The following is a 27,078-nucleotide window of genomic DNA, read 5'->3' on the forward strand; positions in this document are numbered from 1 at the left end:
CAGTGCAGAGCCCAACACGGGAGCTCAAACCCACAAACCACAAGCCACGAGCCACAAGATCATGACCTGTGCTGAAGTCAGACACTCAGTCGACTGAGCCACCCAGGCTCCCTGCTTCTATTTCTGACAAAAATTCATAGAATTGAAGATGCTTAAGTCCGTAAGAGTGAATAAAGTTCATTTTTTACACTATTGGTTCCACAACACAAAGATTCAAAAATTTTCTGCAAAGGATATACTGATGAATAATACAGTAAATAATCACAGGCGTTAACATCTTATTGTTTTACAAGCTTTGTAAATTTGTCCAATTAAGCCTTTTTCTGTTCCACGGAAGTTTTTACCACCAGCGGTTGTAATACCGTTTAGGGGATTCTACCTCGGTTTGTACTGCATTATAGAGCTTCTCAACTTGTCACTGTTCTTTACACACCATTTGTAGGAGCCAATTCTTCAGCCATTTCAAACTTGACATTGACACATCAAGTAAACAGCAATAACTGAGCATTATCTGGGACACCTGTCAACTCATCAAGATACAAGGAAAGATACTCAGCCATTAGCCTTGTTTTTTTATGTTTTGTTTGTTTCTTTGTTTTAACTAACTGTTGATGTTATTCCCAATGTCTTCAGCACTTGGACCAGCTGTTCTTACCAAAAGACTGGTTACCTTAAACAAGTTTCTTTTCTCTGGACACATTTTTTTCAGCTTCTGCAGTCAAACATGTTTTAATGAACTTACTAATGGTCAATGGCTTTTCTTGTTTGCTACCAAATGAGCCACTTGAAAACGTTAGCTGTGGCCTCATTTACATGTTTAATTTTTGCGAAGAAATTCTGCTATATTGAGATATTCCATTTTAAATTTCTTAATATTTCTGACTATCGCTTTTCTGTGAGTTGGAAATATTGTGATGGCCGCTTAATCTGGTAAGGTTGTTTTAGCACAATTATAGTGTCATTACATAATGAGTATAATCTAATAAAAAGGAAATCACACTGCAGTGATGAAAAAGTGCGGCATTTGAAGTCCCCTTTTCTTGCTTTGACATGAAGGATATGCATTGGTGAAATGAAATGAAATGAAATGAAATGAAATGAAATGAAATGAAATGAAATGAAATAAAATATCATGGTACAACAATATGCTTAGCACCCATAATACTGTGTTGATTGAGTTATGCTCCCCTGAGAATCAGTATGAAGTGAATAGAGTTCCACATATAGTCTCTGTTGCAACTTTTCAGCTCTACTGTTGAAGCTTGAATGTGGCTGCACATAAATGAATGAGTGTGGCTGTGTGGCAATAAAATGTCATTCACAGACGCTAATCTTTAATTTCAAGTATTTTTCACATGTCACAAAATACTATTCTCCTTCTGATTTTTTCCCCCCAACCATTTAAAAATGTAAAACCATTCTCAGTTTGCAGGCCATATAAAAATAGGCAGTGGACCAGATCTGACCCATAGGCCATAGCTTGTCAACCCGTGGTCTAGACCACCGTGTCTCTAAAAATTCCACAGATGTGTCAGTTTCTTGAATCATCTCCTATTATCTCTTACTTACACATTCAAAGTTCTAGCCCACTTTCTGATACCAGGCCCAACTGGCATGGTGTCATCAGGGTAATAGAACAGTGACCAGAATGTCCAGATAACCAAAGTCCATCCATCCACGATCTATATACTTTCAGCAAGGACCAGACTGTGAATTGAATGGGTTACCGTGAAGAGCATCACTCCTGTATCCTTTGAGTGGCTGAGGGTGACCTCAATTGCTGCAGGATTCTCTGTTGGCATCAACTTACTATTTTTGCCTAAGGATAGGGATCAGGGAGGATTTTTAGGAATTTCCACTTAGCCTTTCCTACGATGAAGACTTAACTCCACAGAGAACCAACATGAGAGTTCTTCCAGCTGCTAAGAATACCACAGCCCTCTGACTTGGGCTAGGATGACATCTATTACCTGGCCTCTAAACATCCCTCTCTAATAAGGATTTTGATGCTATTTTGGGTCCCTTGGTGTCCATGTCAGCCTATCCATGGCCCTCAAAATACCCGAATATTCACTTTCCCCTGTATATGATGAATCTGGTTAAAGTCTATAGACTCCTTTCGGGAAGGATTGTTAATAGCCACTGTAACTACTTGCTATGGTGCTTCAAAGTCCTTCCTCAAGGGGGCATGGCCCTTCAATCAATGGATTCTGAGACTGAAAACTGCCTAAACTCTTGAAACTAGACAGGAGACCATGATTTTCCACTGTGGTAACGACTGACTCAAGAGGAGGTTTTCTTGCATATATAAATCAAGCAATGCCTTCATTGCTTGCCCATATATCTCACTCCTAGGTGACCTGGCTTTGCCACAATTTCTAAGGGTCAAGTCCTCTTGGTTGTCACTGTTTCCCATTAGGATCATTGCATCTACCTGGCTTATTGTGGCAATTAACACAGCCAATTAATTCCACCAACCCCACCTTCACTCTGCCACTTTTGTGTTATCAGCTGGCTTCTGCTATTCCAGAATCCTATTATCCCCATTAAATCCAGGGAGACCACTTTCCCGGAAGATCTTCTGTCAGCTTTGGCCTGCAGAAACAAACAACACTGAGTTTGTCAAGGTGTTGGTGTCTCCCTTTTGAAGCATTTCTTTCTACTTTAGTGAAGAGTGTTCTCTGGGTTTTGCTGAGAACCACCGGCATCTGATAGTTCTCTGGTGTTGGCACAGTAAGTCAGTTCTAACATGCCCACCTTTCTGAGCCTTTCACCCCTTCCTCAGCCAAGGAACCTCCAGCATCTCTACCTCATTTATTATAATTATCATTTTTTCCAAGCCTTATTTAAGAGGCATTCTGGCAGTGTATTAGGAGTGGCTCCAGGTATGCTTACCAGGCAAGCTGGGGGAAGAGAAAGCAAAAAGAAAGGGAAGCAAAAGAATAGGCCACATATCTTTTTTCGCACTGGTAAGTCCTCAAACCAAAAATCAGTTCTGAGCTAAGGGAAGGGAAACACTCTGACCTGGATGACAGTTTGAAGTTTTTGACTGGATAATACCTTCTAATACTTGAAAAGCCAAGCTGTTTCAGTACTCAAGAGCAAATGGAAAGTGAATGGAGAGACTTTGGTTCTGCCCATGATATCACCAAGGGAGAGAGAGGGAAGGGAGAACCAGCAGAGTATTTCAAGGCAGAGGCAGAAGAAAAATAGAGCTGTTTCCTCATTGTACCCTATCAATCATAGATGGTTTAAATATCCAGTTGCACAAGTGTCGAAGTACAAAATGGTGTTGCTGCCTTTTAGTTTTCTGAGTTGTTTTTCCCATTTAGGAAATGGGTTACAATGAGCTATTATGCAACGTGAAACCACTAGACATTCCATTTTTATAAACAGAGGGAACAAAATGAATAAGCTGTCCATGTCATAATATGTAAACTGGTCTCAGAGACTGGCAAGTAGCAACATAGGTGCCATACAAAAGTTTTAGTTATGTACTATGGAGCTCAATGAAGGAGACATTTCATCTATGGGTCAGTGGTTGCAGGGTCAAAAAGGAGATGATATTTAAAAGGAATTTGAACTACTGAGTATGATTTTCAAAGGTGTAGAGAAAGAAGTCCTTCCAAGTGCAGGAAACAACAGGGAGAGGCCTGGCAGAGTGATACTAGGGACGAGAACTTCAATTTAGATGAAACAGAGAACCTATGTAGAGATGTAATAGGACAAAGATTGAAAAACACATTCCATTTGTATCTGGAGAGTCCTGGGTACCAGGGAGCGGGATTTATATTTCATAGGGAGGAATAGGAGTGATTGATTGTAATGCTAATGCTTTCCTTAGTATTTTTCAAATAATTTCTTGGACAGTATGTTCAAGTTGTTGTTTGAAAAATAACCCAAAGATAGAGTAAGTGGGAGTAAGGCTCTGCTAAGGAGCCAGTGGGCAGGGACTTGCTGATGCAGAGCAGTGACTGGGGGTGGCTATACCATACTGTTCCATAGCAGTGACCTAGAGAACAGGCAGAGCTCTAGAGTTCTTGTCCTGCCTACCAGCCAGCAGTAGCTGAGGTGGAAGGAGGCAGGTGCCATTTCTAGGTTTGACAGCTTTCAGTAAATCCCCCTTTCCACTGCCCTCCTCCAGTCTTGTCCTGGTCTGAGTACAGGAAGTGAGTGGTGAACACTGTGTTGGACCCTATGAGCAAAGGACCTTTTTCCTCTAAAGTTGATTGCCTAGTCTTCAAGGTGAATATTGGAGCCCAGTGTCAGCACACTGTATTTATATGAACAAGCTTATGCTTTCCCCTCGCTGGATCTTCAAAGGGAAGAGAGTTATTAGAACACTCCTAAGGTGCTAGACATGCATCAGTGGCTATCTCAGAGAGTTTGTGCGGGGACGTAGTGCAACAACACACGTAAAATGGTTATCATTTCCTGGCACAGAGTTGACACAATATTAAGTTCCCTTTCTGTCACTTTTCTATGTCAGGGAGCAGCACAGAGTAAGTCATCTCTTATCTCCTTGAACCCCTGCCCCCCACCCAGGTAACTGAAAACATATTACATCCTTCATCAATTATATTCCCCATTCCTGCAGACATTTTCCATAGGAGATGGTTTCAGAGTTGCCTCTTCCCAGCCACTTCTTCTGGACCTCTATGGATTGATGTTGTCTCTCAATGACACAATACCTGGAAGACCACTCAGTTCTCCAGGTAAGGGCTGACCAGCAAAGGAGGAACAAAAGGGTTCCCACACCTCGCCCTAGATACTAAAATTCTGTTTTTCCAGGTTAAGATTTCTTTAGGGTTTTATTTTATTTTGTTTTGTTAAGCAGCAACAACTTGCTGTTGACTCATATTTAGCTTCCAGCCAACAGAAACTGGAGTCTTTTCTTTTTCCCCATGTGGTGCCATTAAGCCATCTCAACCCCACCCAGGTCTTGGACAGTTGTTTGTTTTTATAGATCTGAATAAAGGACTTCTCATGTCTGTTAAATTCCATCTTGTTAGGTTCATTTTCTCTATTCTAGCTTCTAGCACATTAACTATCCTGTCCCAGCCCTATCCCATAAGAACCAGATACCAATCTTCTTTAAAATAGATTGAGTTTTAATGATATCCTTTACTGAAATTTATTAAAAATTTTAAAAGGAGCAGCAGCCCCCAAAAAAAGGCAGCCCAAAGCTCTGGGGCCTGCCACAAGAGGCCTCTTAACAGAGTGAAAGGAAATTCAGTAAGTGCCCCTCTTTGGGTATGGTCATTCAACTGGACATGAATTCACCTAATTGATCTAGAATCCAGTTCCCATTATTACACCCTTTCTAAAATAAATTATGAGGGGACTTGCCAAATGCCTTGCCCACGTAGACAATTTATGCTGTATTCACTCCATCTTCCAGTCTAGAAACTCTACCAAAAATGAAATGAATCTAGAGTGAAGTGGCTTCCTTTTTGTGAATACTACATTTATCACGACCTGGGGCATTGCCCTTCCATCCCTCTTCTCTACACAACAGTGGTATCCAAAACATACTCCCTTTTTCACAAAGGCAGCAATGTGAGTAAGACCATGAAGAGCATGAGTCTGGGCTTGGATCCTGGCGCCTCCAATAACTGGCTGTGTGAACTTGAGCAATTTGTCTCACCAATCTGTGCCTCAGGGTTTTCATCAGTAAAATGGGGATAAGAATAGAGGCCACATCATCAGGTTGGTAGGAGAATTGAATAACTCAATATTTGTTTAAAGCATGTAGAACTATGTCTGGCCCGTTCGTAAGGAATATAAAAATTCTTGTTAAATAACTAAGTGAAAAAAATAATAAACCCAGTGTGCTGGTATACAGGTGTCAGAATGAGGCCTAAAACATCAAATCATGGACACCCCTCTAGCGGCCGAGTATAAATAGCAACAAAACACACCACAACAAACATATAAACTGTAGTTTTCTTAAAAGGAAACCCACAAGCCTTGTAACTGACCAGAGGTAGACTCTCTGTTAACTTCTCAATACTTTAGAGTAAAAAAAAAATTATTAGGGGAATACATTACGTCTCCAGAACTTATGATTTCTTATTACTGTCTAGTAGTCGTATGTGTATTTTGTATTAATGAGCATATGCTTTCCTCTTCCAAATCATTTTAAATACTCTAATTGGTACTAAATAATTGAATAGCACAACACTTTCTATTACTTTTACTTTTACCAGAAAAAAAGTCTATATAAAATCGGGATATCTCTTAAGTTCCTGTGCATTTTATACTCTACTTCAGATTGAGGGGAAATTCACATAACATTAAATTCACCATGTTAAGGTGAACCATTCAGTGGCATTTAGTACATTCACAATTTTATACAACCCTCACCTACCTCCATGTAGTTCCAACACATTTTCATTACCCCAGAAGTTCTGTGACCATTAAACAGCTAATTAAACTCCCCATTCTCCTCTCTCTCAGCACTGCCCTGACAATGACCAACCTGTCTTGTTTCTATCGATCTGCTTATTCTGGACATTTCAAATAAATGGAATCATTCAGTATGTAGCCTTTTTTGTCCGACTTCTTTCACTTAACATAATGTTTGTGAGGTACATTCATGCTGTAGCATATATCAGCACTCCATTCCTTTTTATGGTTGAATAATATTCCATTATATATGTATACCACCTTTGTTTATCGATTCATCCACTGATGGATATTTGGATTATGTCCACCTTTTAACTATTGTGAATAGTGCTGCTATAAACATCCAGCACATGTATTTGTTTGAATATTGATTTTCCATTCTCTTGAGTGTATACCTAAAAGTGAAATTGCCAGTGCATATGGTAATTCTCAGTTCGATTTTTTGAGTACCCGCCAAACTGTTCTCCATAGTGGCTGCACCATTTTACGTTCCCACCAGTATTGTAAGGAGTTCCAATGTCTCTATACCCTCACGTGTTTTATTTTATTTTTTTAATTAATGTTTTTTTTTCATGAAATTTATTGTCAAATTGGTTTCCATACAACACCCAGTGCTCATCCCAAAAGGTGCCCTCCTCAATACCCATCACCCACCCGCCCCTCCCTCCCACCCCCCCCATCAACCCTCAGTTTGTTCTCAGTTTTTAACAGTCTCTTATGCTTTGGCTCTCTTCCACTCTAACCTCTTTTTTTTTTTTCCTTCCCCTCCCCCATGGTTTTCTGTTAAGTTTCTCAGGATCCACATGAGTGAAACCATATGGTATCTGTCTTTCTCTGTATGGCTTATCTCACTTAGCTTAACACTCTCCAGTTCCATCCATGTTGCTACAAAGGGCCATATTTCATTCTTTCTCATTGCCACGTAGTACTCCATTGTGTATATAAACCACAATTTCTTTATCCATTCATCAGTTGATGGACATTTAGGCTCTTTCCATAATTTGGCTATTGTTGAGAGCGCTGCTATAAACATTGGGGTACAAGTGCCCCTATGTATCAGCACTCCTGTATCCCTTGGGTAAATTCCTAGCAGTGCTATTTCTGGGTCATAGGGTAGATCTATTTTTAATTTTTTGAGGAACCTCCACACTGTTTTCCAGAGCGGTTGCACCAGTTTGCATTCCCACCAACAGTGCAAGTGGGTTCCCATTTCTCCACATCCTCTCCAGCATCTATAGTCTCCTGATTTGTTTATTTTGGCCACTCTGACTGGCATACCCTCACGTGTTTTAAAGTAGTCCCTCATCATCCTTTCTATTTCTGTAAAATCAGTAGTAATGTCTCCACTTTCATTTCTGATTTTAGTTATTTGTGTCTCCTCCTTTTCTTCTTTGCCATATATGCTAAAGGTTTTTCAGTTTTGTTGATCTTTTCAGAGAAACAACATGTGGTTTAATTGGTCCTCTTTATTGTTTTTATATCATCTATTTCATTTGTTTCTGCTCTAATCTTCATTCGTCCCTTCCTTTTGCTAGCTTTGGGTTAACTTTGCTTGTCTTTTTCCAAGGTACAAAGTTGGGTCATTGGTTTGAGATCTTTCTTCCTTCTTAATGTGTTCAGCTATAAACTTCCCTCTGAGCATTGCTGTCACCGCCTCCCATGGGTTTTAGTATGTTATGTCTTCACTTTCAAAGTATTTATTAATTTCCATTGCAATTTCTTTTTTTAAGTTTGTTTGTTTATTTATTTTGAGAGAGAGGAGAGAGACAGAGAGGCAGAGAGACAGAGACAGAGAGAGGAGAGAGACAGAGACAGGAGACAGCGAGAGCGGGAGAAAGAGAACCCCAAGCAGGCTCTACACTGTCAATGCAGAGCCTGACATGGGGCTTGAACTCATGAACCACGAGATCATGACCTCAGCTGAAACCAAGAGGTGGCCACTTAACTGAGCCACCCAGACACCCCTGTTGCAATTTCTTATTTGAGCCATTGGTTGTTTATGAGGGTGTTGTTTAATTTCCATATATTTGTGATTATATGTTACTTTAAATCACACTTCATAGTCAATGTTAAATTCTATATATTCTACCTTAAGGATCTTATTTGAATCCTTACTAAACCTCATTTTCTTGTATTTATCATACCATTTAGACAAATTGCTTTTGGACTCCGATTTCATCATTCAATATATTTGGCCTAGAAGACTTTTATCAAATAAATGATAAAAATGTAGAACAGGATTAGTTAAGATACACCTGTCTTCATAATTAGTACATAATTATACATAAGTTAACAGTAGCAGTTCACTTTATTCTTTTTTTACCTTTTGAAAAAGTAAAAGGTTAGGATTGAAGATCCCAGCCTACTTTCTTCAGACTATAAATCCTTAATATAATTTATATGCTACAAATATAATTTAATACGCTATAATCTTGCTGTGACGGTTCATTTTATGTATCAACTCAACTGGGCCACAGTGCCCAAATATTTGGTCAAACATTATTCTGGAGGTTTCTATGAAACTGTTTTTTGGATATGATTAACATTTAAATTGGTGGACTTTGAGTAAAGCATATTACCCTTCACAAAGTGGGTGGGCCTCATCCAATCAGTTGAAGGCCTTCTGGGAAAAGACTGACCTCCCCCTTGCAAGAAGGACTCAAACTGTACCACTTCCCTGAGTCTCCAGCCTGATGGTCTACTCCATCAGATATTTGATTTGCCAAGCCTCCACAATCGTGTAAGCCAACTCTTCAAAGGAAATCTCTCTTTATACACATACATGTTGTTGCTTCTGTTTCTTTGGAAGAGTGACTAATAAACTTGTTATGTAGTATTATTCTGAAACTAAATATTTCCCTTTTGCCCTCTGATTTATACTTTGTTTCCAGAGTAAAACCTATCCAGAACTTAATTTCTCATGTTGGATTCCATCATGCATTCATTGATTCATTCATTTGGCAAACATTTACTGAACATCTACAATGCACCAGGCACTGAACACAAGGCAGTGGACAAATAAGGAAATATATAGCATGTCAAATGGTGGTAAGTGTTATGGAAAGCAACAAAGGGCAGGATGCAGGGGTGTTTACGAGGATACAGGAGTGTCACCATACACCTTCTGTCTTCTTCTCTAGATCTGTTCCCGACCTTTCTCCACTCCATTATCTGTCATCAGAGGGTGATATGTATAGACTACACAATATACTCTTTTGTACTTCGGCATCCAGGTTGGTTTGGCTGGTTGGAGCGCTGGCAAAGGATTACAGAAAAAGAAAAGAGTTGATTTTGGATATTTCTTCTTCTGGCTCCTTTCCTATCACATTACCATGTTTCGGCTATATCTTTCTACTGAAGCTTTTGCGAGTGGGATGTCCATCTCACACACCTGTCTCTCTTAGGGTTCTAGTAAGCTGCCCTTGCCTGGTACGTTTCAACCTCGGGCACTTCTTTCCCCTAGGGGACATTTAGTGATGTGTGGAGATCATCTTCATTGTCCCGATGGGGGGAATGCTACTGGCATCTAGTGGGCAGAAGACAGGGACGCTGTTATACATCTTTAAAATGTGCAGAACAGCCCTCCCCCAACCACATAAAATTATCTAGCCCCAAATGTTGCTAGTGCTGAGGTTGAGAATCCCTGCCTTGCCCCCTTGGGCCTGGGAGTTGGTAAGTAATGGCTCCAAGCCGTTCCTGGCCCAGAGTTACTGTACCATCCTCGCTATTTCTCCAAAACCAAACCAACACCTGTGTAAACAGTTCCTTTTATTAAACTTTCCTCTAATTACACGTTTCCTTCTGGGACTGAAACTGATACAAGTTGTCAGTCAGATTCAGTGACTAACAGAAATAGGCCTGGAGAATCAAAAGAGAGGAATTTATTGGGAAGAATTGATTGCATGGGTATTGGAATACCTGGGAGGCCAAATAATTCACATTAAAGAAACCTGGAAATCAACAATGGCTGGAAGCCACTAGCATTCCTAGGCTGGAGGAACAAAGGGTTGGACAAGAGAATGATAGGAGAACATGTAGGCTCGTACCTAACAACGAAAGTCCCTTCTAAGTAAGATGACATTTCAGTAAGAACTTGAACGAATGAATAGGCAAACCATGTAGATATTTGGAATAAGAATTTTCTGGGTTGCAGGGAAAAGTGCAAAGGTCCTAGGAAGTAGCATGCTTAGTGTGTTAAGAGGAAAGTATTGCTAATGATCCCACAACAGAAAGAATGAGTGGGAAAGTGGTGGGAGGTAAGATCAGAGGTTAAGACAGGCAGCAGACAATATGGGACTTTATGTGCCATACTGTGGACTTGGGTTCTGGCTCTGAGATGAAGTCATTGACAAGTTTTGAGCAGAGGAGTAACATAACGTGATTATGGTTTAGAAGGATCCTTGTGACTGCTGTGAGGAGAATAGACTTTTTAAAAAAAATTTTTTATTATTATGTTTATTTTTTGAGAGAGAGAGAAACAGAGCATGAGTGGGGGAGGGGCAGAGAGAGAGGGAGACACAGATTCCGAAGCAGACTCCAGGCTCTGAGCTGTCAGCACAAAGCCCAACGCGGGGCTCAAACCCATGAGTGTGAGATCATGACCTGAGTTGAGGTCAGACGCTCAACTGACTGAGCCACCCAGGTGGCCCGGGAAAATAGACTTTAATGGAGCAAGAGATGAAGAGAGAGAAAGAGAGCAGTTGGGAAATTATCTCAATAATCTAGGGAAGGCAGCTTGAGTGAGGGCCCAAGGGGTAGATGAGAAGAGGTAGGTTTTTGCAGATATGTTGAAGGTAAACCCAACAGATTTGGTTGGGTGATACATAAGTGTGAAAGAGTAAAAAATGGCTTCAACTTGAGAAGTGCAGTTTGGAGAGAAAATCAGGAGCTCACTTGTGGACACGTTAAGTTTGAGATGGAGACTAGATATCCATTCAGAGCTGTGGGGGAGGGCCATTGGATATATGATTCTGGAATTTGGGGATGTTTAGATGAGAGATATAAATATGGGAGTCATTGGCATAGAAGGAGCATTTGTCTTAGTTTGGGTTCCCCTAGAAGCAGACCCTGACAAGAATTTGAGTGCAAGCAGTTTGTTTGGGAGGAAGGTCCAGGAATTACCAGCAGAGAAGTGAAAGCAAAAGAGGAAGGAAGTAAAAGGTACACTATGAAGTAAGTTATCCCTTTCAGCAACTTAACTCTATTCCCATTGTGGAATTCTAGGAAAGAGTGTAGAATAGGCCTCAAAGGCATCCTGAGAGATCAGAAAGCTAGGTTTATTACCCACCAAATTGCCATCCATCTTTGGTTGAGGGCTTGCTCTTGGGGACATTTACTCTCTAGGACTTCCAGGTTTCTCCATAGGAGAGTCCAGTACTGCCTGGGCCAATAAAAGCCCCCTTGATAGAACATCAGAAGTGAGGATCCAAGTAAGCAGTGCTCTGTGTGCACAGGTCTTGAAGAACATAGGTGGGGGTTCCAGTCATGAGATGGTCCAGCGTCACCCCCAGAGTGAGTGAGGTTAGAGAGAGAAGATGTCTGGTCACCAAAGCTCTATAAGCATTCCATCATTTAGAGATCAAGGTAATAAGAAGGAACCAGCAAAGGAGACTGAGGAGAGGCCAATGAAAAAGAGAGAATGGAGTCCTAGAAGCCAAGTTCAGAAAGTGCTCCTAAAGGTTGGAAGAGATTAGCTACCAAATGCTGCAGAAGGTTCAAGTAAGGTGAGGATTGATGATTGACCATTGGATTTAGCAATTTGGAGGTCACTGGTGACCTTGAGAAGATCCAAGGAGCAGTGGTTCAAGACAGGGAGTGAGTTCAACAGAAAAAAGAAATCAGAGACAGTCTGTAGAGACAACTTTTTCAAATAGTTTTGTTGTAGAGAAATTGTATGCTAGCTGGAAGGAGATGTGGGGGTCAAAAGAGGTGTGTGTGTGTGTGTGTGTGTGTGTGTGTGTGTGTGTGCGCGCGCGCACACACACACACACACATGTATGTTTAAGATGGGAAGTGTTGCAGCATGTTTGTGTGTTGATAAGAGTAATCCAGGCAAAAGGGAAAAACTGATAATGCAGGAAAGAGAGGAAAAGTCACAGAAGTGATATTCTTGGTACACAAGAGGGAAGGGGGTCTGTACACAGCTAGACAGAACTGCCTTAGGAGCACAGATATGTATCAGTAGTGACAGAGGGAAGGCAGAGGGTAGCTGTGGAGGTGGTGGAGTGTGTGGAAATGCTCTTCTGAATTGCAGTATTTTTCATAGAAGCAAGGAAGTCAGCTAACATTTGAGGGTGGAGGAGGAATTGTTGAAGGGTTGGGGAGAGAGAAGAGGTATGAAATAGTCGTTCAGGATTGGGAATAGTGGAGAGAAATAGAGAAGGATGGCCAAGAAGCAACTGGCCTTAGTGATCATGACTTTGAAGTGAGTGCAGTCAGCGTGGTTGAGTCTGTCTCCAACCATGTTCAGCTGCTTGGGTGTGGCCATGGGGTAAGACAACCAGGCTGACTGCTCTCACTTTAAATTAGACTTGACCAAAGGTTGGGTGTGCTTTGTTTACAATGCCCAGCATTTCATTTCGCTCCAGAAATGAGGTTTCTTGGGGAAATCATCCTAAATTCTCAGATTCTAGAGAATACGTTTATAAGCAAAGGGAGAAAAAAGAGATTTGTGGGAAGATCAAAGCAGAACTTGCTTTATTGAACACATTTTGAAAGTGTTGCTCTGCCAAAATCGATCTGGGACTCAGCAGGAAACAATAGGTCAACCCCTTTACCTTCGATAAATGTAGTGAGCTGGATTTCCTCTCTGAGTTTCTTGACTCTGGTGAACTCTATAGCCACTGATTAAGGAATTGGAACCCAACATGCCATTTAACTGTTAGAGTTCTAAATGATTTATTCCATTTTACAAGAGGCTGAGTGTACTACAACCACAGGGAATGTAAAAAGCAAGAAAGGTGTTTTTGAAGTTGCCCCACCTTCCTCTAGTAAAATTGTCTTACTACTTTTGCAGATAGAGCTCACATCTTTGATGAGCCTCTGGTCAAAGATTCCAGTAAGAAAACCCTTGAGACAGGGAGCTGTATACTTTGGACTTTCGTTTTACCCCGGCCAAAGAGAATTAACATACTGAGGCTTTGTGTCCCAGTAGCTAGTTTCTGAACAAGGTCAAACAGCCCATTTACGAGTGCTCAGAAGACATCCATAGCATTAAGCCACCAGATAAAGGCAATGAAAGGGCAGGCACAGTGGTTGAATATTGTGCCCCCAAAAGATATGCCCAAGTCCTAACTCCTGGAAACTGTGACTGTGACCTTGTTTGAAAACAGGATCTTTGCAGACATAATTAAGTTAGGGATCTTGGGATGAGATCATCCTGGATTTAGGGTGGGCCACAAATCTAACGCCTGGCATCCTTACAAGAGAGGGGATGAGACACATAGAGACGCATGGCGCCCATGAGAGGCAAGGAAGTGATGGGACGGGCACATAACAGTCACCCTCCGCTTCTCCCGAAGGAACCAGCCCTGCTCACCCCTTGATTTCAGACTTCTGGCCCTACTGAACAGAAAGAGGATAAATTTCTGTTGTTCAGGTTTGTGGCGACTTGTTATGGCAGCTGTACAAAACTGATGCAGGGAATGAACTCACATTTTAATAAAGTGAAAAGTGCATAGTCAGGAAAATGGTACTGAATGAAACGTTCTTGGGACTAGGGAAAGAGGCTGGGACCACTTGCGTTTCCTAAAACCTTGGGGTGTTTCCCTTAGTTTCCCTCTAGAAGAACATAGCTAGCTAGCTTCTCCTCCTGAAATCATGCCTCCTGACAGTCTGGAAAACATGCCCGTGAGTCCATCGCTTCATTTCCATGAAGGTGTTTGCAAGTATCTGGCTCCCCAACAAGTCCTACCCTCATGAGTTCATCAGCCTGATTCTGCAGTCCTGAAATTTCTGCTTGTAACAGGTCCGAGCTAAGAAGTCTGTACTTTAGAGAACAGCCTCCCAGACACCTGTCTCCCCCTGGATTCCTGTCTCATCTGGAGTGAAAAGAAGTAACAGCTAGCACCACACTTTGATGTGCTTTTTTTTTCATTCTGATCTCTACTTTAATGCTCACACTCCACTTAGGGAACTCTTGACTCTCCTTCAAGACTTGCCCAAATGCCTTCTGCTCTGTGATGGTCTCCCTGGAACCGTGGAATCAATTATGTTTTCTTCTACATTCCCACAGAACTAAAGGGCATAATTAAATTTTATTACAGCCTATTTTTACCTATCTATCTTACCTGAAACACTCCAGAGGAAGTGTTATTCATGTCTGAATCACCAGCAGTTGGTCTAGCTCAATAAATACTTTTTGTATAAATTAAGGAAAGCAGTATCTTAGAAAAGTCCACAATAACCAAATTCAAAGGTTCTCAAAAATATACAACTGCTGTTAATTAACTTCATTTATTTTGGATTTCAAGCCATTAGCACTTGGCAAAGAAACAAAGCAACATAGAAATTAGTATGTCCTGGGGCGCCTGGGTGGCTCAGTCGGTTGAGCGTCCGACTTCGGCTCAGGTCATGATCTCACTGTCTGTGAGTTCGAGGCCCGCGTCCGGCTCTGTGCTGACAGCTCAGAGCCTGGAGCCTGGTTCAGATTCTGTGTCTCCCTCTCTCTCTGACCCTCCCCCGTTCATGCTCTGTCTCTGTCTCAAAAATAAATAAACATTAAAAAAAAAAAAGAAAAGAAAAGAAAAAAAGAAATTAGTATGTCCTATATGAGTAAAGAGTTCAGGGCAGAAGTTTGGAGGTAAGTGTTGACTGCTTTGCCATTAGCAAGAGGGAAACTTCTTTCCCGGAGATAAAAAGGGCAATGTTACCCCCAGGATGGCAACATTCTTCAACACATGGGAGATAAGTTCTTCCTATTTTGGATGAAAGTTTAGCAAAAGCTTTCTAGAATTAACCACTGAAGAAGCACAATGAGCCACATTTCCTTCATCTGGTCACTGCAGAAAGCTGAAGTGTTCACAGCAGATGGTGTTCAGTGTGATGTTATCATACCACGGCTTATCCAAATGTCTCCTTTCATCATGTTTTGTTTGGAGTTATACCTGGAGTTTTATGTATTTGAAAATATTCAAAATGAATCCTCAGTTGTTGAAGAAACATGGATTATCCTCTAAGCTTATATGTGAACATGTTCTATAGAAAAGATGAAAACATCCAAGTGAACAGAGGCCCAGAGCATAAATTTAAGAGGAGGGTTTGAGTAGGTAAGTATGTATGTTCTCATGGGAACACACAGCTGCTGCCAACAAAAACCATGGGAAAAGGCCGCAGACTCTTTCTATGATTCAGGCTAAAATCAAATTTGTAAAGGAGTCAAAATACCCATGAATCATCTCCTCTTTCAACCACCATGATCATTACTATCTCCAAGTCAAAAGCGGGCCAAGAGTTACAATGAAAACCAGCCTGTTGTGACAACTGGAGATGTTTGTACTAAGTAATCTCCCTGCCAAGAAATTCTGGCAGCTTCTAACATCCCCCAAATACCCTTTAAGTTCCTTTGCTTATTAAGACCCCCATAATCTGGTACTATAATTGCTATCTCATCTAATTTGTGACCACTTCCCCATTTTGGTCAAGATGGTCTTTTCACTACCCGGTACACTTTCATGTTCATTCATGCCAAAACTTGACTCACTCTTTGTCCCCCAGTTCATGTTCCTTCTTCTTCAGCTATTCAAACCAATTTGTTCTTAAATTCCAGTCCCAGTACCATCTGATCAGTGGGGTCTGTCATGACTGCCAACCATATTTGCATTACCCTGCTCTTAATTCCCATACTGACACTTGAGAGCTAGAATCACAAGCTAATGTTTCTTTCTGTTTGTTTATTAGAGAGAGAGAGAGTGCAAGTCAGGGAGGGAGGGGGAGAGAGAGAGAGGGAGGGGGAGAGAGAGAGAGAGAGAGAGAGAGAGAGAGAGAGAGAGAGAGAGAATCCCAAACAGGCTCTGCACACAGTGAAGCCCCAATGTGGGGCTCGAACTCACAAACCATGAGATCATGACCTGCACCGAAGTTGTATGCTTAACCGACTGAGCCATCCAGGTGCCCCCCAAGCTAATGTTTCTTTTGAAATCAGTCTATCATCTATGGACACTCATTGGATTCACACACTGCTAGGAGCGTAATGGAGATTTCTGGTTGACCTTCTAGCTATTGTCTTTGCTGCTCACCATTGTAAACACTTCTTTCCTTCCCAAAGATGACCAAGATAAGTAAGGGCTCTTGTTCCTTTTTAATCCTATGCAAGGGAAACATCTCTCCCCCTTGTCAGGCAAAAAAGAATCAGTTCGTACTAAACTGGTGAAAGCTATTGGAATCTTGACTTTTAACCCCTTCCAAATTGCATAAACCTCAGCTAAACTACAAATCAGTTACTAGTTGAGAAAACCCTATGCAGATAAAGGAATACTGGTTTGGGGTACCACTTGGAATAAGTGGTCTGGATCCCAGATTTTGGATATCCAGACTGTGGAGTCACTAATAGGCATATTCCATAGTCAGGATTCATAATGAGAGTAATTCTTTTGGAATCTGAATCTTGCGGGGAAAAATAAATGAACAGGGCTAGATTCAGGTCTCAGAGTCTGGCAATCACAGTTTAGTCACGAACAGATAATGGAATCTCTGTAACATTTGCTTAACATCTAAAACCTCAAAATGCCTCCATTTCTAGGGCAATGTCATCTTTGTATCAAGAAACCATTTCTGGGCATGGAGACATTTAGCCTGGTATTTTATTTTATTTTATTTTATTTTATTTTATTTTATTTTAGCCTGGTATTTTAAAAAGTCACACTAGTTCATCTGTGCTGAATGAGAGGAAAACTGAAAGAAATTTTTTTTCACCTCTCTAACTGAACAAACTGTAGCTGCCCTTGAATGACCTTTCTGTAGCTTACTCACTGCATAAGTCACTGTCAAAAATGTTTACACCTTTCCTCTCCATGAAAGGGACATCCTTCTCCCACTCCTTTACTTTGGTTTGGCCATGTGACCTGCAGCTATGTAAGATTAAATGACTGTTATTCTACTGAGTTTGGGGGAAAGTTTGTTACACAGAGTTCTTGTGGCAACAGCTAACTGATGTACATACCATTACCTTCATAGGTAGGTAGTTTCCAAAGTTTCCAGATTTTCCGAAGTTCTGTTTCAGCTCCCAGAAAATGCCATTCGTGACCCTGAAAGATGCAAATATAATATTTTCCTATGGGCTTCTAGATCAAATGGCGTAGTTGCTTCAGACACATGCTTCTTTTTTTTTTTTTTTTTTTTTCAATTTCCGACATCGTGTTTCCTGCGGAATATTGCAAGTAGTCACAGGGAAATGTGATGTCTCTGTGTGCACAGGTTACTTGATTCCAGGCCCAGAGGGATCTGGTTGTGATCCCTAAATCTGTCACTGTGTCATGGACCGCTGAAAAGTTGAAGGTAGGAGAATACATCAGTCAGGGGCTCAACAAGAAACAGAGGGCACACTCAGTTTTGTTGTGTAGAGGCTTTTTATTTAAGGAACTATTTATAGAGATACCGGTAGGATTACAGGAACCCGCGGGGGAGGAACAAGAGACTAAGGACAGCGGAGATCATTTGCAATCCCCAGCCTGAACAGCAGGGGGAGACAACCCTATTACCAAGACCCTGGTTGAGAGCTAAAGTCAGAGAGGGACTGCCCCATGGTAGCTGCGGTTTGGTGATAAGGCCATAGACCTCAGGGAAGCAGAGTGTTTGGGAGGGAATAAATGCCCTGGCATCTCTCTCCATCCACATTCTGACCTCCTGCTGGTGCCTCCTACTTGCTAGAGGGTGACATAGCCCATAGAGGTCAGCTTCCCAGGGCAAAGAACACAGAAGAGGAAAACAGAACAGATCTGGGGAGAACCAAAGAATAATCAGAATACAGGATACCTCAGAGATATCGTGGACTCAATTCCAGACCACCACAATAAAGTGAATATTGCAATAAAGTGAGTCCAATGAAGTTTTTGGTTTCCTAGTACATACAAAAGTTATGTTTAAACTATAGTCTAGTAAGTGTGCAATAGCACGATGTACATACCTTAATTAAAAATTCTTTATTGCTAAAAAGTGCTAACCACCATCTGAGTTTTAAGTGAGTTGCCACCATCTTTTTGCTGGTGGAGGGGCTTGCCTCAATGGTGATGGTTGCTGAGTGATCAGGGTGGTGGTTGCTGGAGACTGGGGTGGCTGTGGCAATTTCTTAAAATAACACAACAATACATACACCGTATTGATTGATTTCCTTTTTTGCAAATGATTTCTCTGTAGCATGTGGTGCTGTTTGATAACATTTTACCTACAGTAGAACTTTCAAAATTGGAGTCAATCCTCTGAAACTCTGCCACTGCTTTATCAACTCAGTTTATGTCATATTCTAAATCCTTTCAACAAACTTTGCAGCATCTTCACCAGGAGTAAATTCCATCTCAAGAAACCATTTCCTTTGCTCAGCCATGAGAAGCAACTCCTCGTCTGCTAAAGTTTTCTCATGAGATTGCAGCAATTCAAATATAATAATAATGAAAACATTTGAAAAATATTGCAAAGAATTATCAAAATGTGAGGCAGAGACCCAAAATGAGCAAACATGGGGAAAATGGTGCCAATAAACTTGCTTGACTCAAGGTTGCCACAAACCTTCAATTTGTAAAAAATACAGTACCTGCGAAGCACAATAAAACAAAGTATGACTGTAGATGTTCATTAACGCTTGACCCAGTTCCCTCTGGAAAAAAAAAAAAAAAAAAAAAAAAAACATGGCAGGAAGGGAGGCCAAAAATGGTGTTATGATCAGGGAAAGTGCATGGTCTTTCATTGTTAATTGATTAGCAAAAAGATGGAGATTTAGATAACCTGTAATTGGACCAGTAGGTTGCTTTGCATTGCACCTATGTTGCCTTCAAGAATTTCTCTAAAAGCATCATGACATAAGCCAGTGGCACTAGAAGGCATCAGTGAAATTAACACTAAAGTATCTGGAAGATAATATTTTGAGGAGGGCAATGAAACTAAGGCTCAGACCTGAATTTATGGATTTGGAATTGTGATTTAAGAAGAGATATGTTAATGGATAATGAGGCAAAACCTATCTTGGTGCCAGAAGATTTCTAGCATCTGAACCACGAAACCCTAATGCTATTTCAATTTTGTGATATTCTTCAGATTCTTGACCTATAAAAATATTATGTGGAGATATTTACCAAACTTAACTCATGACACATCCATAAACCCAAACTTTCCAAAATATTTTAGGTGAGGGTGTGGAGGGCAAGGGATACTGAGGACTCCTGGGTCCATATACACGCATGCCTATACATACACCAGCATCAGCTGTCTTTCTTCAGCAAAATTACACTTCCTTTCCATTTTTGGAAACAAAAATATGCTCAAGTGAGTAAAACTAAAATATCAATATGTTGAGGGTACCTTTTATTACACACAGAAGTATCTTAATATGCTGGGAAACAGTATTACACATTATACCAATTTGCTTTGAGAAATCAATTAGCTGACTATTCATCTGAACTCAAATATGTGAGACACACTTCCATGGTTTTGAGATCATTCCTTAAACTGGATCTTTATCTCAGGAGAATTCTCGAACAGTAATATTTCAGGGATAATGCTAGGTAAACTCAGAGGAAATGAATTCTAGGTCCTTAGGAATGCTGGATGTGAACCATCTGAAGCATCAGAAGATTTACTACCAATATCTTCATCCTAATATTTTATTAGTGCGTTTGCTTGATTTAAAGCTAGCCTAGATCGGGTTTCTCCAGAACAGACCCTGACTAGGACCAAGGCTACAAGTTTATTTGGGAGGTGATCTCAGGAAACATTGGGCTGGGGAAGGGGCAGTGAGCCAGGAGATGAATCTATGAGTATGCTACAGCTGTGGGAAACTTGGGCTCATTCCAAATGTGTTCCTCTAGGAGGTGGTGTAGAGCATACCTGGTCATTGTTGCACTCCAGGGATGAAAAACCTGGAGGACTTAGCCACCGAACCCCCACCTGTCATTAGTTTGAGGCTGTTCCCATGGATGTTAATGTGCTGGCACTTCCTGCCCGCCTGGCACCCAGAATGCTCCTGTGGTCAAAGAAAGCTCTCAGCCTAAGGGGTGCAGGTATTGGCAATAGAAAGCTTATCGGCACGTATAGGAATGTTGGGTTACAAGGGGATAAAAATGGTGTGCCAAAAGTACCTACTCAGAGGCATAACCAATTATAAACACATGACTAAATCTTTCTCTCAGTGGGAGGAAACCAAAAGGCCAGCAACCGAGGGTGGCAAGATCTGGAAAGCATAGACTGTAATCCTTCTGATAGCAGTCCTACTCTCTTCCCACACAGGATCCTTGCAAGCTTCTCCTCAACCCCCAGTCAGTCACTGGAGGTCAGACTAAGGGAGGCCTGAGAACATTGTTTGCTTATCTCCTTGGAAGACATTGGGAACAGGTCAAGGAAGAAGCTATACAGAACACAGCAGGAGAATGCCATGCTTTTCTAATCAATGGTAACTTAGAGTCCATATTCCAAAGAAATAGTATTTCTCATGCTGTAAATTGTAATCATCCTATTTCTCTACAGGCTTGAAAGCCACAGGATTATCTCTTCAAAGGGAAATATTGAAGCTGAGGTGCTTACTGTTCTTCAATAAAATTTCCACATAGTACTTTCCTTTTAGGTTTTATGGTATCTTACGTCCCAGCCGTACAAGCTTCTTGTACCTCTTAACATCAAATTGAATGAGTAACTATGACTTGGGCTGTTGGTATTTCCTAAGTTGGGAATTGGAGGAGGGTTGAGGAAAGGGGAGTTTCCCCTGCCCTAAGCTTTCAGTGCGCTTTGAAAAGACAGTGGTTGGTGCTGAGTCTACAAAACTGGTTCTTATGTAGCTTTTAGGCTTATTTCCTCATCTCCTAACTTTATGGGAGGAAGGATTTCTTTCAATAAAGTAAGGACTAGATAAGGAGTAAGTAGTTAATCAGAAAAGCGTGGTAGCAAATGTTCTGGGCAAGGGAACCACGTGTGAAAAACATATTAAGCCAAAGGGTGCGCTCATGAAAACATGTTCAATATCTAGCCATTAGAGAAATGCAAATTAACACCAAATGGACGTACTACTTCACACCCACTAGAATGGCTAAAATTTAAGACTGACAAATACCAAGTGTTGATGGGGATGTAAAACAATTAGAACTCACACATACTGCTGGTGGGAGTGTAAAAGTGTGGTAAAGGGCGTGGTAGTTTCTTATAAAGTTAAACATATACTTACCTTATGATCCAGCAATTGTAGATCCAGGTCATTGCCCAAGATAAGTGAAACTATATGTTCACAAAAGGAGTTGTATAAAGAGTGTTCACAGCAGTTTAATTCACAGTAGCCAAGAACTGAAAACAACCCAAAGGTCCATCAACAAGACAATGAGTAAGCAAGCTGTGGTCTATTACCACTCAGAAATAGAAAGGATGAATTAGTAATGTTCTGATACCTGCAACACCATGACTGAATCTCACAAACCTGATGCTGAGAAAAGCAGCCAGACACAGAGGGTATATAATTAATGTTTCCACTTACATGAAGTTCTAGAACAGGCGAAACTCATCTAAAGTGAAAAAAAGAAGCAGTGGTGGCTTTTGGGGGACTTGGGGGATCAGCTGGGAAGGGCAGAGGACTTTTCTCACAAGATGGAATGCTGGTAAGATTGTAGGTACACGAGTGTAACTAGTTATTAAAACTGTTCAATTAAGATCTGTGCATTTCAATGTATGTAAATTTTACCTTAAAACCTCTAAAAATAATGATAATTAAATAGTCAGGCTGGGGAGTGGGTGGAATAGATAAAACAAGAGTGGTAGAATATTCACAGTTAAAGTTAAGTGGGGCTCATTATACTATTCTGTTTATGAAATCTTCCACACACACGTAAAAAAAAAAAAAAAACAATAAACAAGCATCATCAAAAGGCTTTAAGGGAACTGAAAATAGTTGAGAATGATTGAAGTGGAGAGTGTCTTTTCCACTCTTTCATCTCGTAGGAATCTTACCAGACAGTGCTGGACTGAAGATACCAAATCTCTTAGTCACATCTCACTTTACAGCACGGATGGTTACAATGACGAGCTAACATAAACAAGTAACTGTGGCAAAAATAGACATTTATATCTCGTGTATAAACATAACTTACCAAATATTGTTCCTTGAGGTACCTTGCAGCAATTGGAACAAGAACTTAAACATGAGCCATTTGGCTACCATGTAATATGGACATGTTTACTGGTACAGGCTCAGACCAGTATAATCCCCTTTCTTAACCTGGTAGAGCTCCTGAAGTTGCAGTAACTAAACTATACCACACCTAGTCAACAACTGATTTTTAAAAAGCCATAAATGTCTTATAAATCAAAAGTCATGTCTGAAAATATATAAGAAATACACTCAATAAATCATCACCTCTCATCACTTCCTGCTTTAAAACAGATTGATGCCAATGCTGTGAATGTTTCATACGAGTTTACATTAAAATTCCTTCATCTTAATGTAATGCAGTTGTGTGTGTGTGAGTGTTTGTGTGTGTGTGAGAGAGAGAGAGAGAGAGAGAGAGAGAGAGAGAGAGAGAGAGAGAAATCACAGGTCTATGTAGACTTGTTAGAGTGAATTACAGATTTCCTTTTTAGGAAAAACTTAAAGCTCCCTTTAATTTTGCAGATGAGGGAACTGAAACCAGGAGAAATGAGATCGCTGTCCAAGATAACAAGAGTAAGAACGTCACTCAGATCTTATTTCTTCAAGTTGAGATGGATCATTCTGCAATGTTCATAAATATGAAATCCTTTCCATTAGCTGAATCCACATTGACAAACTCAAGAGAACTTTATCTTGGCAGTTTACAGAACACTACACAAATTCAGAATTGTTCAAAATGTTTCCAGTGCATTAGCAGAAATACACTTTTGAGCCATGGAGATTACTATACTGGAACATGGTGACTCCTTCAAAAGACCTTGGAAAATACCGCCAATTTGCCATTTGCATATGCTTGCTGACCCAGCATTAGAGTAGATAATTGAACTACTCAAGATCTTTTCCTCTCTTTATTTCTTTTTGCTTGTCCACATTTTTACTTGGGTGATATCACACACTACACCTTTTTTAAGTAGTGTGTTATAGTCCCTTAGTGAGTTATGAGATCAACTTAATGGTACACAATTAGTATTTTTTAAAAAAAGAAATTAATTAGATTAGAAAATAGTGTACAATATACATACTTGCTTGTATGACCCAGCATTATAAGGGACTATAGTCCCTTAGTGAGTTATGAGATCAACTTAATGGTACACAATTAGCATTTTTTAAAAAAAGAAATTAATTAGATTAGAAAATAGTGTACAATATACATACTTGCTTGCTGACCCAGCATTAGAGTAGATAATTGAACTACTCAAGATCTTTTCCTCTCTTTATTTCTTTTTGCTTGTCCACATTTTACTTGGGTGATATCACACACTACACTTTTTTTAAGTAGTGTGTTATAGTCCCTTAGTGAGTTATGAGATCAACTTAATGGTACACAATTAGCATTTTTTAAAAAAAGAAATTAATTAGATTAGAAAATAGTGTACAATATACATACTTAGGGCAAGGATTATTTTGTGAAATTTTTGTTTCATATACCTATGTGTGGACACTGGGTGACAATATAAAACATTTATTATTATAGATCACAAGTAAAAGCACTCGAGAGCCATCGGCTCTCAAAACTTAAAATTCCCACAAGCAATGTTCGAGGGTCTCCTAAGGACTTTAATGCTATAACTCTTGATTACTCCTTTCTCAACTCATTTGTTTGTGTTGCCTACTATTTTAACTCTCACTCTTAGAACCACACGAATGAGACATTATTATCATCATCAGTAATATCATGCAATTTCTGAATTTACCTATATGTTTGTTAATTTCTTTGCACCTGTCAACTTTATCGTGGTAAAATTCACATCACATAAAATTCAGTTTTAACCACTGTAATGTGTATAATTCAGATGTACATTTAGAACATCACCTCTATCTGGTTCCAGAGCATTTTTATTATCCCAAAAGGAAAACTCTACAGCTGTTAAGCAGTCACTTCCCATTCCTCCCTCTCCTCAGACACTGGCAACCAGTAATCTGCTGTCTCTATGGATCTGCCTATTCTGAATATTTCAAACAGAGTCATACAGTATGTGACCTTCTGTGTCTGGCTTCTTTCACTCAGCATAATGTGGTTATTGTGAATAGTGCTGCTATGAACATTTGTGTACAAGTATCTGTTTTCAATTTGGGGGGGTGGTATATAACTAGAGGTGGGTTTGCTAGTTCATATGGTAATTCTATGTTTAACTTTTTGAGGAACCATCAAAGTTTTTTCCATGGCAGCTGCACCATCTAAAATTCCCGCAAGCAATGTACAAGGGTTCTAATTTCTCCATATCCTCCCCAACACTTGTTGTTTTCCATTTAAAAAACTATAGCCATTCTACTGAGCATGAAGTGGGTATCTCACTGCAGTCTTGATGTGAATTTCTCTAATGACTAATGATGTTGGACATCTTTTCGTGTGTTTGTTGGCCATTTGTGTATCTTCTTTGGAAAAATGTCTATTCAAGTGTTTGCCCCACTTTTCAACTGGGTTGTTTGTCTTTTTGTTGTTAAGTTATACAAGTTCTTTATAACTTCTGGATGCTAGACACATGATTTTTATGATTTACAAATAGCTTCCATTCTGTAGGTTCATTTTTTATAATGTCCTTTGATACACAAAATTTTTAATTTTGAAGTCCAATTTTTGTTGTTGTTGTTGTTTCTTGTGCTCTTGGTGCCCTAAGAAACCATTGCTAAATCCAAGATAATGGAGATTTACCCCTATGTTTTCTTCCAAGGGTATTGTGGTTTCAGGTCTTTGATCCAATTTGAGCTAATTTTTTGTAGACTTCATTCTTTTGCATGTGGGTATCCTGGAACTTGTTTTTAGAATCATCTTTCTTCTTTTTAAAGTACATTCTTTACAAATTCCTTTACAGAAGGTTTCTTGGTTGTAAATGCAATCTCTATTTATCTGAAAGTGTCTTTTATTGCCTTTGTCCTAGAAAAATAGTTTTGCTAAATCCACAAATCTAGGTTGACAGTTATTTTCTCTCCAGGACTTTGAAGATATTATTCCACTCTGTTCTGGTTTCCATTGTTGCTGCTCAGATATTGATATCTACTTATCCTCCTTTGTAAATTATCTACCTTTTTTCTCTGCCTGCTTTTAAGATCTTCTATTTGTCTTTGGTATTCTTTGGTTTTCCTAACATATATCTGGGTGTGGCTTTCTTTTTATTTCTCTATTTTGGACTCTTGTTTCCCGTTATCTCTGGATTCATGTCCTTTTGTCAGTTTTGGGAGAATATCAGCCTTTATGTTTTCAAATATTGCCTCTTCTCTATTTTCTCCTTCTGGAATTCCAATTAGATGTGTTATACATATTCATTATATCCTCCATGTAGCTTAATCTCTCTTCCATATTTACTGCCTTGTCTCTATGTATTATAGTCTGAGTATTTCCTTCAGATTTAACTCTCTTCAGCTGCATATATTCTGCTGTGTAATTCATCCACTAAGACATTAATTATAATAATTATATTTTATTTATAAATGTCCTAAGTGGTTTTTTTTCAAACATGCCTGTTATTTTCATTAGATTTATATTTTGACACTTTTTCAGTTTTTATTGCATCTTTAATTTCTGGAAACATTTGATCCACAATTATTTTATACTCTCTATCCGATCATTTCAATATCTTATTATATTTGATTTCTATGTTATGTTTTATTGTATTTAATTTTAACAAATCAGAAGTATTCACTGGGGATTTCTGTTTGTTTCTTCATGGATCGGTGGGGGTTGGGGGGAGAGGGAGGAGATTGACCTGGGACCACTCTAGCCTCCTTCAAAGACTCTTGGTTAAGGGAAGAGTTTCGCTCTCCACTTTGCAGAAAGCCCAAAGCTTTAAAGTTTCTATAGTTAAATAGTATCTTAAATTTACAGACAAATAACTTAGACTACAGTTTTAAGCAATTTATCCTAAAGTCACACAACTAGTATAATAAATCGTGGGAGTAAAGTCAAAGTCTCCTGACTCCAAGCCATGCTTATATATTACACCACATTCTACCATTGAATTGACTTGATACTAATTGTTCAAATATGTGGCATTGCATACCAAAAAGAAGGGGGGAAAATGCTCTCTTTGAACTAGTTGTTTTCTTCCCTTTCTTTTTACAGAACTGATGACTTCACTCATAACCTTGTTTACTGAAAGAAGCACATAGTTTTGATGAGTATAAATCCTCTATTGTGTATTTTTTTTAACTTTTTAAATTTTTTTAACTTTTTTTTTTTTTATTTATTTTTGAGACAGAGAGAGACAGAGCATGAACGGGGGAGGGGCAGAAAGAGAGGGAGACACAGAATCGGAAGCAGGCTCCAGGCTCTGAGCCATCAGCCGAGAGCCCAACGTGGGATGAGAACTCACAGACCGCGAGATTGTGACCTGAGCTGA

General features: G+C 39.8%; 1 long non-coding RNA gene across 2 annotated transcripts in view; it reads right to left on the reverse strand.

Moving 5' to 3' along the window:
- Positions 1–9,356: 9,356 nt before the first annotated feature.
- The window catches only part of LOC102952768, a 30,617-nt gene continuing 12,895 nt past the window's right edge, over positions 9,357–27,078 (reverse strand). Inside the window, exons 3-5 of one of the 2 annotated variants that reach the window (XR_006212846.1) lie at positions 21,770–21,885; positions 17,573–17,651; positions 9,357–9,663 (exon numbers count right to left, since the gene is read on the reverse strand). This is a non-coding gene — a long non-coding RNA (uncharacterized LOC102952768). The remainder of the gene's footprint in view (positions 9,664–17,572; positions 17,652–21,769; positions 21,886–27,078) is intronic. The other variant, XR_001509604.2, reaches the window with a different exon arrangement.

Source organism: Panthera tigris, chromosome A2 (genome assembly GCF_018350195.1).
Source record: "Panthera tigris isolate Pti1 chromosome A2, P.tigris_Pti1_mat1.1, whole genome shotgun sequence".
Taxonomy (NCBI): domain Eukaryota; kingdom Metazoa; phylum Chordata; class Mammalia; order Carnivora; family Felidae; genus Panthera; species Panthera tigris.